Source organism: Sceloporus occidentalis, unplaced genomic scaffold, assembly GCF_023333645.1.
Source record: "Sceloporus occidentalis isolate IW3139 unplaced genomic scaffold, rSceOcc1.0.p SCAF_72, whole genome shotgun sequence".
In the NCBI taxonomy this organism is placed as follows: Eukaryota; Metazoa; Chordata; class Lepidosauria; order Squamata; family Phrynosomatidae; genus Sceloporus; species Sceloporus occidentalis.
Window position 1 is genome coordinate 1879863 of NW_028317052.1, and position 13887 is coordinate 1893749.

Sequence of the window (13887 nt, forward strand, 5' to 3'; positions counted from 1 at the left end):
TTTTGTCCATCTGTTCAGTTTATGTATTTTTCATTTCAGGGAAAATCATTTTTCTATTCTTTTTTTTTCTATATGAACATATGAACATTTAGTTTGCAATTGTTAACACAGCTCAGAATTACACCATGCTTTGCATGGCATTAAAAAAGTGTTCTGCTATGTGGTAAACAGGCAATCATGTCCATTTTTTGTTTAAACTATGGTTAGTTTGCTGAACACTACTTTGGTAATATCCTGGAAACTTGGAAGAGACGTGTAGTAATTACCCATAAGCACTATCTTGCTGCACCCACAATAAGCAATGCTACAACTTTGGGCTTTGTGAAGTCGTCCTTGAGGGTTGTGAAGGAAACCAACGGAGAGAGAAGGAACCAATTCGCCAACCGAGAAAGATTACAGAAATAGTGGTGAAAAAGCATCATAAAAAAGTGTATTCACATGCTGAGCATTCCACAGCCTATAGCATCCTTACCTGCACTGCTCCTTAACCTGGTCTCGGAAAGCTCAGAAATGGCTCCTGTAGTGAGCGTTTTCTTTAGCCTGGAGGTGGTGACGGCACTGCAACCACTTGGCTTTGTGAGCATGTCATCACTGCTTGCTCTTTTCAGCTGTGACAGAAATGCATATAGTAAAAAAATATAGCTGATCCAACCCTTACCAATGTGCAGAAACAGAGAACTTGTTCATTGCTTGCAGAGGCCAATCATTTTCTTAATTTTTGTAAACATATCGACACAATTTTTTTAAAGAATTTAAATATCCCTTTTTAAATAAATATACTGTATATTGTGTTAAAAGTTATGGTTAGATCTGACATTAATAGTTCTCTCATCAGTTTTCATGATTAAATGTATAAATCACAGGTTTAACTAACAGCGTCTCTGAGCAAAGCCTAAGATGGTGAAAATATCTCTTTACAGGGACAGTAACAGATTTTGATTACTTGTCCTGAAGTTATATGGTGTTTCTTAGAAAAAGCAAGATTGTATTTCTATACAAGTATTTCTAAATGTGATTGTGAATATGTTATTTATATTTTAAACTTGACATCATTGAGTCTCCAAATTTTTAGATGCACAATTTAAAGACATACTGTCTCCAAAGATGCCATTATATTATGATTTCATGCTAAAATCTGGCCAGCCTCTAAGTCGACCCCTAGAATTATTCTCTCTTTATATAGTAAGTGGTTAAATCATTGCTTGGTTAGCATTTCATTCAAAGTGCTTAATAACAGGGTATTGGAAAATAATATTATCAGTGGTCTGGATTCCACTAGTACCTTATGCAATATGTTAAAGCTTTCTTCACAGCCTAAAGCTGTCACGTTAAACAAATTGATAATCGTCTTTATTCAGATAAATATAGCGTTCTCCTGATGATCATATCTTTATTCTCCTTACACTAATCTAAATTCCTGATCTGAAACTACATTTCTATATTTGAACCTGTTCCTACAGTTCTCTGGGTCTTCCTTCCTGATTTTGTCCATCTGTTCAGTTTATGTATTTTTCATTTCAGGGAAAATCATTTTTCTATTCTTTTTTTTTCTATATGAACATATGAGCATAACCAATATCTCAGTCTGTTCACATCAAAAATTTAAAGGGACGCCGCTCTCCATGAGTACATTGTTCGCCACTTTCCTTTTTAAGTTAAACTACAAATAAAGTAAATAACTTTATTTACCACATTGGGTCTGTTACACGGTAGTTCATTAAAACCAGGGATTGTATTTTGCCAAACACTTGGTTCTTATTTATATAGACCCATGCCTCAAAACTGATGACAGATCTCCTTCCTGGATAATCAGGATTTGTGGTGCGATGCTACTCATTGGGCTAGTTCTAATAGAGATCTATGATCTCCCTAGATAGCCCATTTACACTATGTTGAAACAGCTGGCACAGCCACTATAGTATACCGCACCCAGAGCCAGAGGTGTATCTAGGGTATGGCACCTATGGCTCGTGCCATAGGCGCCATTTGAAAGGGGGCGCCAGTGAGTGGCTTTTAAACGCCGTCTTTTTTTTTTTTTATGCGGAGGAGAGAGAGGGGCGCCTAGCAACCGCTTGGTGCCCCTTATTCTCCTCCACGAGGCCTCTACCTCCGTCCCGGTGCCAGGATTTCATGCTGAGCGCCGTAATATGATGTCATATTTCGGCGCTCAGCAGTGAAGCAGTGGGCACCAGCGAGCGGCTTTTAAACGCTGTCTTTTTTTTTTTTGATGCGGAGGAGAGAGAGGGGCGCCTAGCAACCGCTCGGCACCCCTCGTTCTCCCCCGCATGAAAAAAATAAAAAAGACAGCGTTTAAAAGACATATGATGTCATATTACGGCGCTCAGCAGTGAAGCAGCAGGCACCGCAGCAGTGCAGGAAGACAGAAGACTCCTGCTGCCGTCGCTGGACCTTAAGGTGAGAGAACTATAAAGGGGGAGAGGGTAGAAAGTGATAAGGGAGGGGGAGAGGGTAGAAAGTGATAAGGGAGGGGAGAGGGTAGAAAGTGATAAGGGAGAGGGAGAGGGTAGAAAGTGACAAGGGAGGGGGAGAGGGTAGAAAGTGACAAGGGAGGGAGAGGGGGTAGATATAAGTAAAGAGTGTGAATTAATGTGTGGATGCATTGAGTGAATGAGGGAGAGCATGAGTTAATATGTGAATGTATTGTCTGAATGAGGGAGAGCATGAGTTGTCTAAATGAAGGAGAGCATGAGTTAATATGTGGATGAGTTGTCTGAATGAGGGAGAGCATGTGTTGTTGGAATGAGGGAGAGCATGAGTTAATGTGTGGATGAATTGTCTGAATGAGGGAGAGCATGAGTTAATATGTGAATGTATTGTCTGAATGAGGGAGAGCATGAGTTGTCTGAATGAAGGAGAGCATGAGTTAATATGTGGATGAGTTGTCTGAATTAGGGAGAGCATGAGTTGTCTGAATGAGGGAGAGCATGAGTTAATGTGTGGATGAATTGTCTGAATGAGGGAGAGCATGAGTTAATGTGTGGATGAATTGTCTGAATGAGGGAGAGCATGGGTAAATGTGTGGATGAGTTGTGTGAATTAGTGAGTGACTGTAAAAGTGTTTGTGTGTATCATAGATGTATAATTGTGGAAGGGCAAAGATGGCAGTTAATATGTCTTATTCAGTTGATGAATACCTGCAATGCTGTTTCCATGTATTTATTTGATCTATACCTGCAATGCTACGTTTCATATATTATTATTGTATATCTGCAAATACAGGATTTGTATGTCTGATTCTGTTTATTTGATATATACCTTCAGTGCTGAGATCACAAGTGAATTTTTCTGGGTTTGTGTGTTAATGTATTGATCTATACCTGCTATCGGCAGCAGGGTCTAATTATATATATATATATATATATATATATATATATATATATATATATATATATATATAAATCGGCAGCAGGGACTAATATTTATATATATATATGGGCAGCAGGGGCTAATAAATGGGTTTTAGATATTTGGACAGGGGCGCAATTTCAGTGCTTGCCATAGGTGCTATTTTCAGTAGATACACCTCTGCCCAGAGCTGTGCATCATATTCTGGTAAACAGAAGGAAGGATGGTGACCGTGGAGCTAGGCCTATGGGGGCGCTAGTGTGTTGCCCTAGGTCAGACCTAAATACACCACTAGATAAGTGTGTGTATGGTTAAGTGGAGGCCCCTTGCCCCTCCCACCCAGTAACTAACATACACACTGGCACAACTATTTAGACACACACTCCCGTTACCACACATACATACTGCGAGATAGGTCAGGGATCGCCCCTCGCTGAGGTCAAGGGACAAGTGCCCGTCTTCATTCAAACCAGGCAAACAGCAGTAAATTCGTGCAATCTGACACAGGGTCAGGTTTATTAGAAAGGTTGCAAAGACAAACGAAATATAAAAACACAGCAACAAAAGAAATACCTTGCCTGTCCGGCACTTACTATACAAGGGATGTCCCTCACTACCGGCTGGAGAGCTTCTCTCTGCCAACTTAACACAATACGTCCAGCAACCTTTACTCACTTTACTCAAATGTCTCTCCCACAGACAGGCTTTCTGTGTCCTCAGCCAGAGAGAGCTATCTGCCCTCCTGGCTTCCCTTTTATATCCGCCCTCTCATTCACCTAAATTAATCACCTAGCAGGTGGAAGACTCTGGTGTTACTTCACATAGGAAAGGAACCTAGGAGAAACATACCTCCCTTCCACCACCAATCCTACATGAATGTCACAATACATATACATGCTAACAGACATACACTCTCATACAAACATACACAAACACACTAACACATACTCTAACACACACACATGCTAACACACACTCCCTCTAACACACATTCATGCTAACCACACATAGACACTCATTCATATATGCATACACACATACAAATATAATCACTCCCTAACTCTCTTGCCTTCTCCTTTTCTTACATTGTTCCTCGCTCTCTTACACCAGGGACATCCAACGTGCAGTCCGCGGGGCAAATGCGGCCCGCCGGACTTTAATGTGCGGCCCTGCTCACGGTGCAGCACGGTGTGCAAGCCAGCCACCGAACAAAATTAAAGCCACCGGCGTGCACACATTGGTCTGCTGTTGGTCCGCTGGCCCACGGCCCAATGCTCACGTAGTGCGACCGCGGGGTGAGGTGGTAAGACCGCCGTGTGTGCATGCCGGCCGCTTTAATTTTTTTAGGTGTTAGGCGGCTGGCTTGCACAGACCGTGCTGCCGAGTGGCAGTGCCTCAGTGAGGCTCTTCACCCCGCCCCTTTTAAGATGTGATGCTCAAGGGGGCGGAGTCACAGAAGAGTTCTTGAGCCCGCCCCCTTAACTGAAGCCAAAGCTCAACTGCTAGCTCAGATATACTAAAACTTAGGGCCTCTGGTCAATGGCCAAAGTAATACACCTCTTGGTCTGTTACATTAGAAAGCAGAAAGATGGTATAGACCAGTGGTTCTCAACCCGTGTATCCTCAGGACCCACATTTGTCTTTGGTCATTAAGTGGCAACCCAAAATAACCTCAGAAAAGATGAGGGAGTGGAAAAGCTGCCCGCGGGCTGCAGCAGAAAGAGGGGAGGAGCAATCAGAGAAAAACTTTATTCAGCTCCCACTAGGAACAGACAGCGACTGCAAACCAATCAAGCAACTTGCTTTGCGGTCGGGGGGTAATACTAAAGTACATGCCGGACCGGAGGCTGCCTGATGGCCCTGATTGTTGCGGCTGCGGTCCTGCCAGCCTGCGGCTCGCGGATTGCCGCTAGAATGTGTAAGGCAACCACAGGAAAGTGAAATTTTCCTGGTATGCCTCCAGTCCGGCCCTGACCCTCCGCGACCCACTTTTGGGTCGTGACCCATGAGTTGAGAGCCACTGGTATAGACAATGCTGTGTGAATCCTGCTGTGTGCCCGTGGATCCAAATATTATTTTCTGCACAACCCATTTTTAGACAATCAGTGTTCATAAATAAACAGTGATAACTAATTGTTCTGTCATGTTTACCCACTGGAGTATCGTGTAGAATATGATGGCGCTATATAAATCAATAAATAATAATAATAGTTGCCTCCATGACACAAAGTTTTTTTTCACAGTAGGTACTCTGCTTCTAATACAGTGGGGTATGACATGACATCTGTGTGCAGTTGCACAGCTGTGTAGGATCTATTGGTGATTTTTAATCAGGTTATGAAAGATAACAGTTTTTAAAATGTCACTATTATATCAACATATAGCCGTAGAAGAGAATTTGGTTATGTAAAGCAGTAACTCTTTTTCCAGCAGAGGCATCTCTAGATTACTAGGACCCTAAAAAGAGTTCCAGCTAACAAACTAAGAAAGATTTATAAATACAAACATTAAAAAACAAAGCATTATAGTGATGCTTTCCGTGTTAATTCATGATATATCTGTCCCTCATGTTAATGAAGCCTCATAAATCAGTGGGGTGCCATACAATAGCTGGATCTGGTAGCTTAGTAACACAATCTATTCTAGGAAGCATTTATAAAATAGTAGTGTTTATCAAGTGTCTACAGCTTTCGGGTACTAAACAAGAAAATGCTGTAGCTGTAATTTACATTTTTTGTGTGGCCTTTCTCTTACTGTAGGTTCCTGGTCATTTCTGGCATTTTTTTTTTCTGGCAGATTAAATAATTATGTGAAAAAAGCTATATAACTTTTTCATACCTTGCTGAGCCGGGACTCAAAAGCAAGTGAACTGGTGGACCTGGAGGTCTTCATTCCAAAGCTGGTGGTGGGAATGGCTTTGGCTGTTCCATGGCTCCCTTGTTTAGATATTGTACTCAAAGTACGGGATGAGCTCTTCATTCCCTGTTAAAAACAGAAACCAAACATGAAAAACACAACTAACAGGCCTATTTTCTGAACAATTTAACTTATTTTCAAGATGGGCTGGGTATTTGGTGTCACTGAATGCCTTGCTATCGACGCATTTCAGTGACACTGTTTAAGCTTAGAAGGTGATCGTTGATTGCCTCCTAAGCTCTTTTAAATCCGGCGTCCACCGCCATATTGTTTATGGGGAACGTTCACACGACGGGGAGAGACCACACAGGGCCCTGCAGTAAACTTAGGTTTTGCTGAACAGCATTACAGCAACACTGCTTTCCAAACTTGTTTAATGTGCCAAGGACGTCATTGGTCATTAACTGACCATTTTTCCATGATGTGTCTGGAACGTCATTGGTAATTAAATGTAATGTAATTAAAATGTAATCCGGGAATGTTACGTGCTGAAAGGGGAACCTGCACATTTGATATCAATGGTATCATATTAAAATACGTTTTCAGAACTGCTTGTATATTATTATTATTAACATTTTCAGGCAGCTGCATATTAGCCATTATGCCTTATCATACAGCCTGTGATGAACACTATAATTGCTCATTGTTAATCACCTAGGTGGACACTCTGACTAGTGAGAGACTGTGGAGGAAAAGACTTCATTAATATTGCCATAAAGAATCAGTGGTTATTGTGCAGAAAAGGTCAACCACATTATGGCATGACTGACAACAATGTCTGTCTTCAGGTTTGGATAAAAAGGACCTTTATTGGAACATCTCAATGTCCCCTTCAGCATACCTAGACATTTTGGACAGTGCTATGCTTTCAGCTTTGTGGGGACAGTTTGGGGAAGGGCCTTTTCTATTCCAGCATGACTGTGCCCCAGCGCACCAAGCAAGGGCCATAAAGACATGGTTGGATGAGTTTGGTGTGGGAGAACTTTACTGTCCCGCACAGAGCCCTGACCTCAACTCTATGAAACACCTTTGGGATTAACTCATTCTGTGCAAGGAAGAGCCCGCTGCCGTTATCCTTTCTCGGATAGGGAAGCTGGTAACACACTACTAGATCCATAACAAAGAGTAATCAGTTTTATGTAGGTTGTGCTAACACATAACTATGTTAACCGTCTGCGCAGGGATGAGGAACCTATGCAAAGTTTCATATACGGCTTCTCATCCATCTCACCGTTTAACTCCATGGTCACCTTGGGCTCTAAAGCTCTGCATTGGGTGACTGCCTTACTCATTTTGTGCATATATGAACTCACTATGTTACTAAAATAGCAGGCCTTATTTTCAGCGATTATCTTAAAAGGTCAGGTTACTAATTAATAATTACAATTTAGTACCTTGTAATAACTTCATGTTAACCCTTAATTTGCATACAGATCCTTTTGATATAATAGGGGAGTGGCAGCACAGTGTTAACATGTGTGAGGTGCCAATGGTTGTACAAGTAATTTAGTAGGCTATGTTCCAGGGTATTGACCAACAGTACAATGGGAGCTTTAGGCAACTGGTTAAGCTCTGTATTCAATCCGCATGTCTACCAGTTTTCAGGACAGTAAATATCTTAAATGCGGGACGCCACAGAGCCCTGACCTCACCTCTATGAAACACCTTTGGGATGAACTGGGACAGAGATTGAGAGGCAGGCCTTTGCTTCCAACAACAGTGTCTGATCTCACAAATGTTCTACTGGATGAATGGGCAAAAAGTCTCACAGAAGCACTCCAAAATCTTGTGGAAAGCCTTCCCAGAAGAGTGGAAGCTGTTAGAGCTGTAAAGGGGGACCAACAACATATTAATGTCTATGTATTTAGAATGTGATGCCATAAAAGTCCCTGTTGTTGTAGTGGCCAGGTGTCCCAATAATTTTGTCAATATAGTGTATATCTATATATACATAGAATATTTTTATTGTATCTTTTTGTACCATGTGTACCATTGCTCTCTTCTTTTCAGGATCACTCTCTATGATAATCATTGATCATTTTTCTGATTATCAATTTTATTATTTAACTCAACTCTCATATTTTTAGTATTCTTCATATTTACAACATTATGACAGTTGCTTAACTTAAAGAAAATGATTTCCAACTAACTGGGTTTTGTCCACTGAAACTCGAATTTTAGTGTGATATGCAATTATTTAGGATCAGAGATAAAATGTAGGGTATCTCTTTATACTAATATTGTTTTCAGATTTTGATCGATAATTTCATAATTATCCCTACAAAGCTCTTGCTTGTTTACATTGGAAACGTCTTCATGACAGAGCCTCAAACCTTATATACTATATATACTATGTCATATACTATGACAGTCCTAGTAAAATATATTGTTTGCCTTCCTTAAATGTCTTGGATACCACATAATCTGCAATAATGTTACATTTATTGCACAATGTAACATTCTAGATGTTTTTCATATTTTACTGGAATTTCCATTTCTAGTTAATCAGTGAAACCATACCAGTAACAAAAATGAAACAATACTTAATAACTAATTTGAAAAACGCAATTTTTATCACTTTGAAAGGCTATATCATAATATATATTATATGTATATATATATATATATATATATATATATATATATATATATATATATATATAAAACTGTTAACAAGTAAAGTTTATACATAACATAACCATATGTTTGCCAAATGTTCCAAATCCAAAGACCACAACATCTGGATAATCATTTCTGATAGTGACCCTTGCTTGCCCTTCAACACTTAAAGGTTTAAAATGCAGGGATGCTTCCAGTTACTTTTAGTAAACATATCGCAATAAATTACTAATCATAGTACTAATCATAATTAAGTATAAGTATAATCCGACACACCTTGTGCTGATGGAGTACAGATAATTAACTAGCATTTAAATAAGATGCTATTTTTAGTTATATTTAGTTCAGAGGGAAGTTGACTGTACATTTTAACATAACTGGCCAGTTTTAAATGTATGTGGATGGAAAGGGCATTATATAACATGTCAGCGATCACTGGGGAGTATAATGAGCCCTTAACGTATACATAAAAATAGGCAGCCCTTGACACTCCTGGGCATGTGGATCTACTCTCCTGCGATGCTCAGCCAGCCTATACTCACATATATGTGCTTTCATAGTCATTGCTAAGATACATATATAGGTATAGTATATATATATATATATATATATATATGAAATATATATCCAAAGTACATGTTATATATTGGAATACTTACAGATAGTTTAATGGTGGCGAAGTGCTTAAAAACTGCTCTCCCTTCTCAGCTGTCAGCATGTGAACACCAGACTTAGTGTTTCAGTGTTTTTAGCTCTTCCCTAAGAGGAAAACCACAATTCAGCTAGACCCAGGCTGTTTGAGAAATGATTCAGAAATACGGAAGCAAGCTGGCTTCAGACGTTCTCTGGCACTCAAAGAAGTACACATGCGGCCAGTCGAAGAGAGAGAACATTCATTTTACAGATCTGGTGCCGGCGAGAGAGAGGGAAACCAGCAAAATGACTACACAGGCCATGTAATACATCTTCTAGAGATAGCATTCTATACGATATCAGGGTTAGCAAACAGAATAAAAGCTATACAACATATATATATATATATATATATATATATATGTAAATGTATGTATAAGGTAATATCAAAGTAAATATTGTGTCAGTTTGTCAATTATTGTGTCAGTAGCACGATGAGATAGCGCTAGGTTTACTCATGAACTCAGGTGCTGGCTGGAAGGTAGGGCCAATGGAACAAGCAATGGAACAAGTTTTACACTGCTGGTCTTTTAAAAAAGGAAACATTACTGACTCTTACTGTGTTTCAGATGTTTTTTGGGTGTTTTCTAATTTGTCCTCTTTAAACTTTACACTATTTAAGCTGTTCTATCATATTGTGGCCCCTGGGGCAGAAGGTTATTACAAGACATCTGTTATTACATAACATACGTGGATGCCGCTCTACTCGGCAGAGTATAAAGTTACTCCAAACACGTGGCGCTCACTCCATACAGTCCTATCTCTGACAAAATCGTCATTTTACACTTTGCCCATAACAGGTTCATGACAGAAGGTGGTTTCGCTCACAGGCCTCACATCAGACATCACATTATAATTTCACCGCATGTACAAGAAATCACTGTGAGTCTACCGTGCTATTAACAGACTTAACCTTCCAAATGCAAAGCACTCTACCTATAGGTGCCATGAATACACTACCCCAATCTCCATGCGAATAGAAGGTTTATCTTTTCAAAAGAAATTCTCTCTTTACATTGAACAGAACCGTAGGCGCTGCGTTGGGTTTGGTCTCAGCCTCTAGCGTTCAGATTAAGAGGCAAAGCAGCAAATGTGTTATTTTGCTTTGGAAATCTGGAACTCCAGATGTCTGTAAAATCTGTGATCCATTCACTACAGCTGTGAGAGTCATCAGGAAAGCCTGGCTGTATCCGTAGAGTGTGTCACTATTTTAACTCATTCTGTGCAAGGAAGAGCCCGCTGCCGTTATCCTTTCTCGGAAAGGGAAGCTGGTAACACACTACTAGATCCATAGCAAAGAGTAATCAGTTTTATGTAGGTTGTGCTAACACATAACTATGTTAACCGTCTGTGCAGGGATGAGGAACCTATGCAAAGTTTCATATACGGCTTCTCATCCATCTCACCGCTTAAATCCATGGTCACCTTGGGCTCTAAAGCTCTGCATTGGGTGACCGCCTTACTCAATTTGTGCATATATGAACTCACTCACTATGTTACTAAAATAGCAGGCCTTATTTTCAGCGTTTATCTTAAAAGGTGAGGTTACTAATTAATATTGACAATTTAGTACCTTGTAATAACTTCATGTTAACCCTTCATTTGCATACAGATCCTTTTGATATAATAGGGGAGTGGCAGCACAGTGTTAGCATGTGTGAGGTGCCAATGGTTGTACAAGGTTTAGTATAAAGGGTTAGAATTAAATATCTAATTTAGTAGGCTATGTTCCAGGGTATTGACCAACAGTACAATGGGAGCTTTAGGCAACTGGTTAAGCTCTGTATTCAATCCGCATGTCTACCAGTTTTCAGGACAGTAAACATATTAAATGCGGGAAGCCAACTGTATGCCAGGGATGCCATGACACTGAAGATACACAGTCTCCCCGCATTCTCCATTCTATCAAGTTCTCCACACTTCTGTAATGAATGTGATACAGAGCTCTGCACGGTGAATGTATTTGTATTGTCAGTTATCAAAAAGTAGAAAAGAGCGACAAGGGTGCCGTTCATTAGCTGGACTTAGCAGCTCACCATGTGAAACACATCCATGAGGTGATCACTGAGGTTTTGGAGCACAACAATTATATTCAGAAATGCATATGTCTTCATGCGTGTTGCCTACAGAGAGTTAGACCGAGCAGATACTCACGTGACGTTGTAAGTCTATTGTCTTGAAAATGTTTGCTGAACCCATCCCACGAGGGGAGTCCCGGCAAGGGAGACTGTTACAGCACATCGTGCAGACGTGCCGGCAGCGGAGGTTGTTTACGCGCATCGCCACAGCCGGTGAACGTCCGCACGATGCGTTTTACCTCTGCCCCCAAGACTTACCAGAGCAGACTCCCGGGTGTATTGCGGGGCCGGTGGGGGACATCTACGCAATACGCGTATACAACTTCCGGTGCCGGAACTTCTGCTCTGGTAAGTCGGGGGGGGGGGGGTCAGAGTGGCAGCATATCTTGAGGGGGGGGACAGAGTGGCAGCATATCTCAGGGGGGGACAGAGTGGCAGCATATCTCGGGGGGGGGCAGAGTGGCAGCATATCTCGGGGGTGGGGGGAAAGAGTGGCAGCATATGTCAGGGATGGGGGGGCAGAGTGGCAGCATATCTATTACAGAACTTTTTCTTTAAAAAAGCACCAAACTTTTAGGGTGCGGCCTATATTCGGGTGCGGCCTATATCCAAGCCAATACAGTATATCCTCCCTCAATTTTACCAATAGAAATAAAAAATATCTGGCATGTGGCAGAATGAGAGCCTTATCTGCATCCAGGCACTCTAGACAAGAATGGTAGTGAAAACCACAAAATGCCAAAATACATAAATACAGGCTGGAACTAAGCATGGCACAAACAAAAATAGTTGGGACAGGTAGTAAGAGATAAAGTTCTAAAAATTAGAATGATAATAGTATAGCCTTTCTCATTTTATCCACAAAAAGTTACCCTAGGAACATTTCTTGTGGGGGGCTAGCTCTAGAGTGTAAGAACAATGTTTATAATATTTAAAATATAAAGAGGTTGGATGGAACTGTGTTGTGTATATATAACGCGGAAAGCCTGTGGATTCTAAAGAAGTGTAAGCAGCATCAAAATAGGTGGGTGTCGAAAAGAACCATGCAGAGCAGTTTGAAAATATTTAGAAACTATTATTTGAAACCATTAGTTAGATCATGCAGTCAGCAGAAACATGAGGGCGGAGAAGAAGAGAAAACCTCTAGAAAATGGTTTAAAATTAACTGTAAAGAATCATCTTAATAGAAATAAAAACTGTGTAAATTCTGCTTAGGAAAACAACCTTTAGTTCTGCCTCAAAATGCATAGACCATGAGGTCATTTCCACCAAAGCGGTGCACTGATGTTGCTTAACCAAGCTGGACCTTGTTTTGTGTACTTCAGTAACCATTATTACAATGGGCCCATAAATGTGATTATTTATATATTTATAACATATATTTATATATGTATAGGTAATTTACAGAACAAAGCTTAGTTATACCTTGGTTTGGCATATGCGTAGAGCCAATAAAAGTATTTTATTACAAAAGATTGGAATATTACCAAGGATTCTAAATATCATATAATGGATTGAAGGTCATTTAAGGCAAGTCTAGATTATCAATCATTAAAATGATAAGGACATCCACCATTATGAATGTGATACTTTTCACTGGATCTCACATTAGTCTTTCATTTGGGCTTTCACAAGAAGATCATTCTAGTAGCATTTATCTTAAAATATTATCATGTCATACAACATGGAGTAACACAGGGGACAGATAAGAGACCAGGAGACAACGTGACCCTACCTGGCTCCCAGAACCCTAACACTCGATAATCTATACAAATAAACCATGATTTAAATACTAGGTAACTAAATGGTGTTACTGTGCTTTAAGTGTCTATCATCTCTTTTCTATTGTTGATTTATTTGGAGAATCAATTGAAAGTTAAACTAAAAGCTTATGGTTTGAAAAAAATAGAAATGTGCTGAGGTCAACATCACAGCTTAACCGTGTCAATTATAGCTAAATCTCAACAAGCAAGAATTCATATTGGATCAACATAATAAAGCTTCTTATGTTCATCGTCTTTTCCATATGTAACAGAGAGCCTTTTCATAAACGCCCTATTTACGTCTTTTCGAGGACCGTGCCATACAGATCCTATGACACACCACTTGACATTGCATGTGAAATAATCTCTCAGCACTGTATGTAGTCCGCCGGTCTGGTTACTATGGAACCGGCTCAGTACACCGTTAATTTCACTCATATACCATGACCATT

The 13887-nt window shown here is 40.2% G+C and overlaps 1 pseudogene; it reads right to left on the reverse strand.

The window, feature by feature from the left end:
* Positions 1-6345, reverse strand: part of LOC149286074 (cytospin-B-like) — a 135501-nt pseudogene extending 129156 nt beyond the window's left edge.
* Between the last annotated feature and the right edge of the window lie 7542 nt (positions 6346-13887).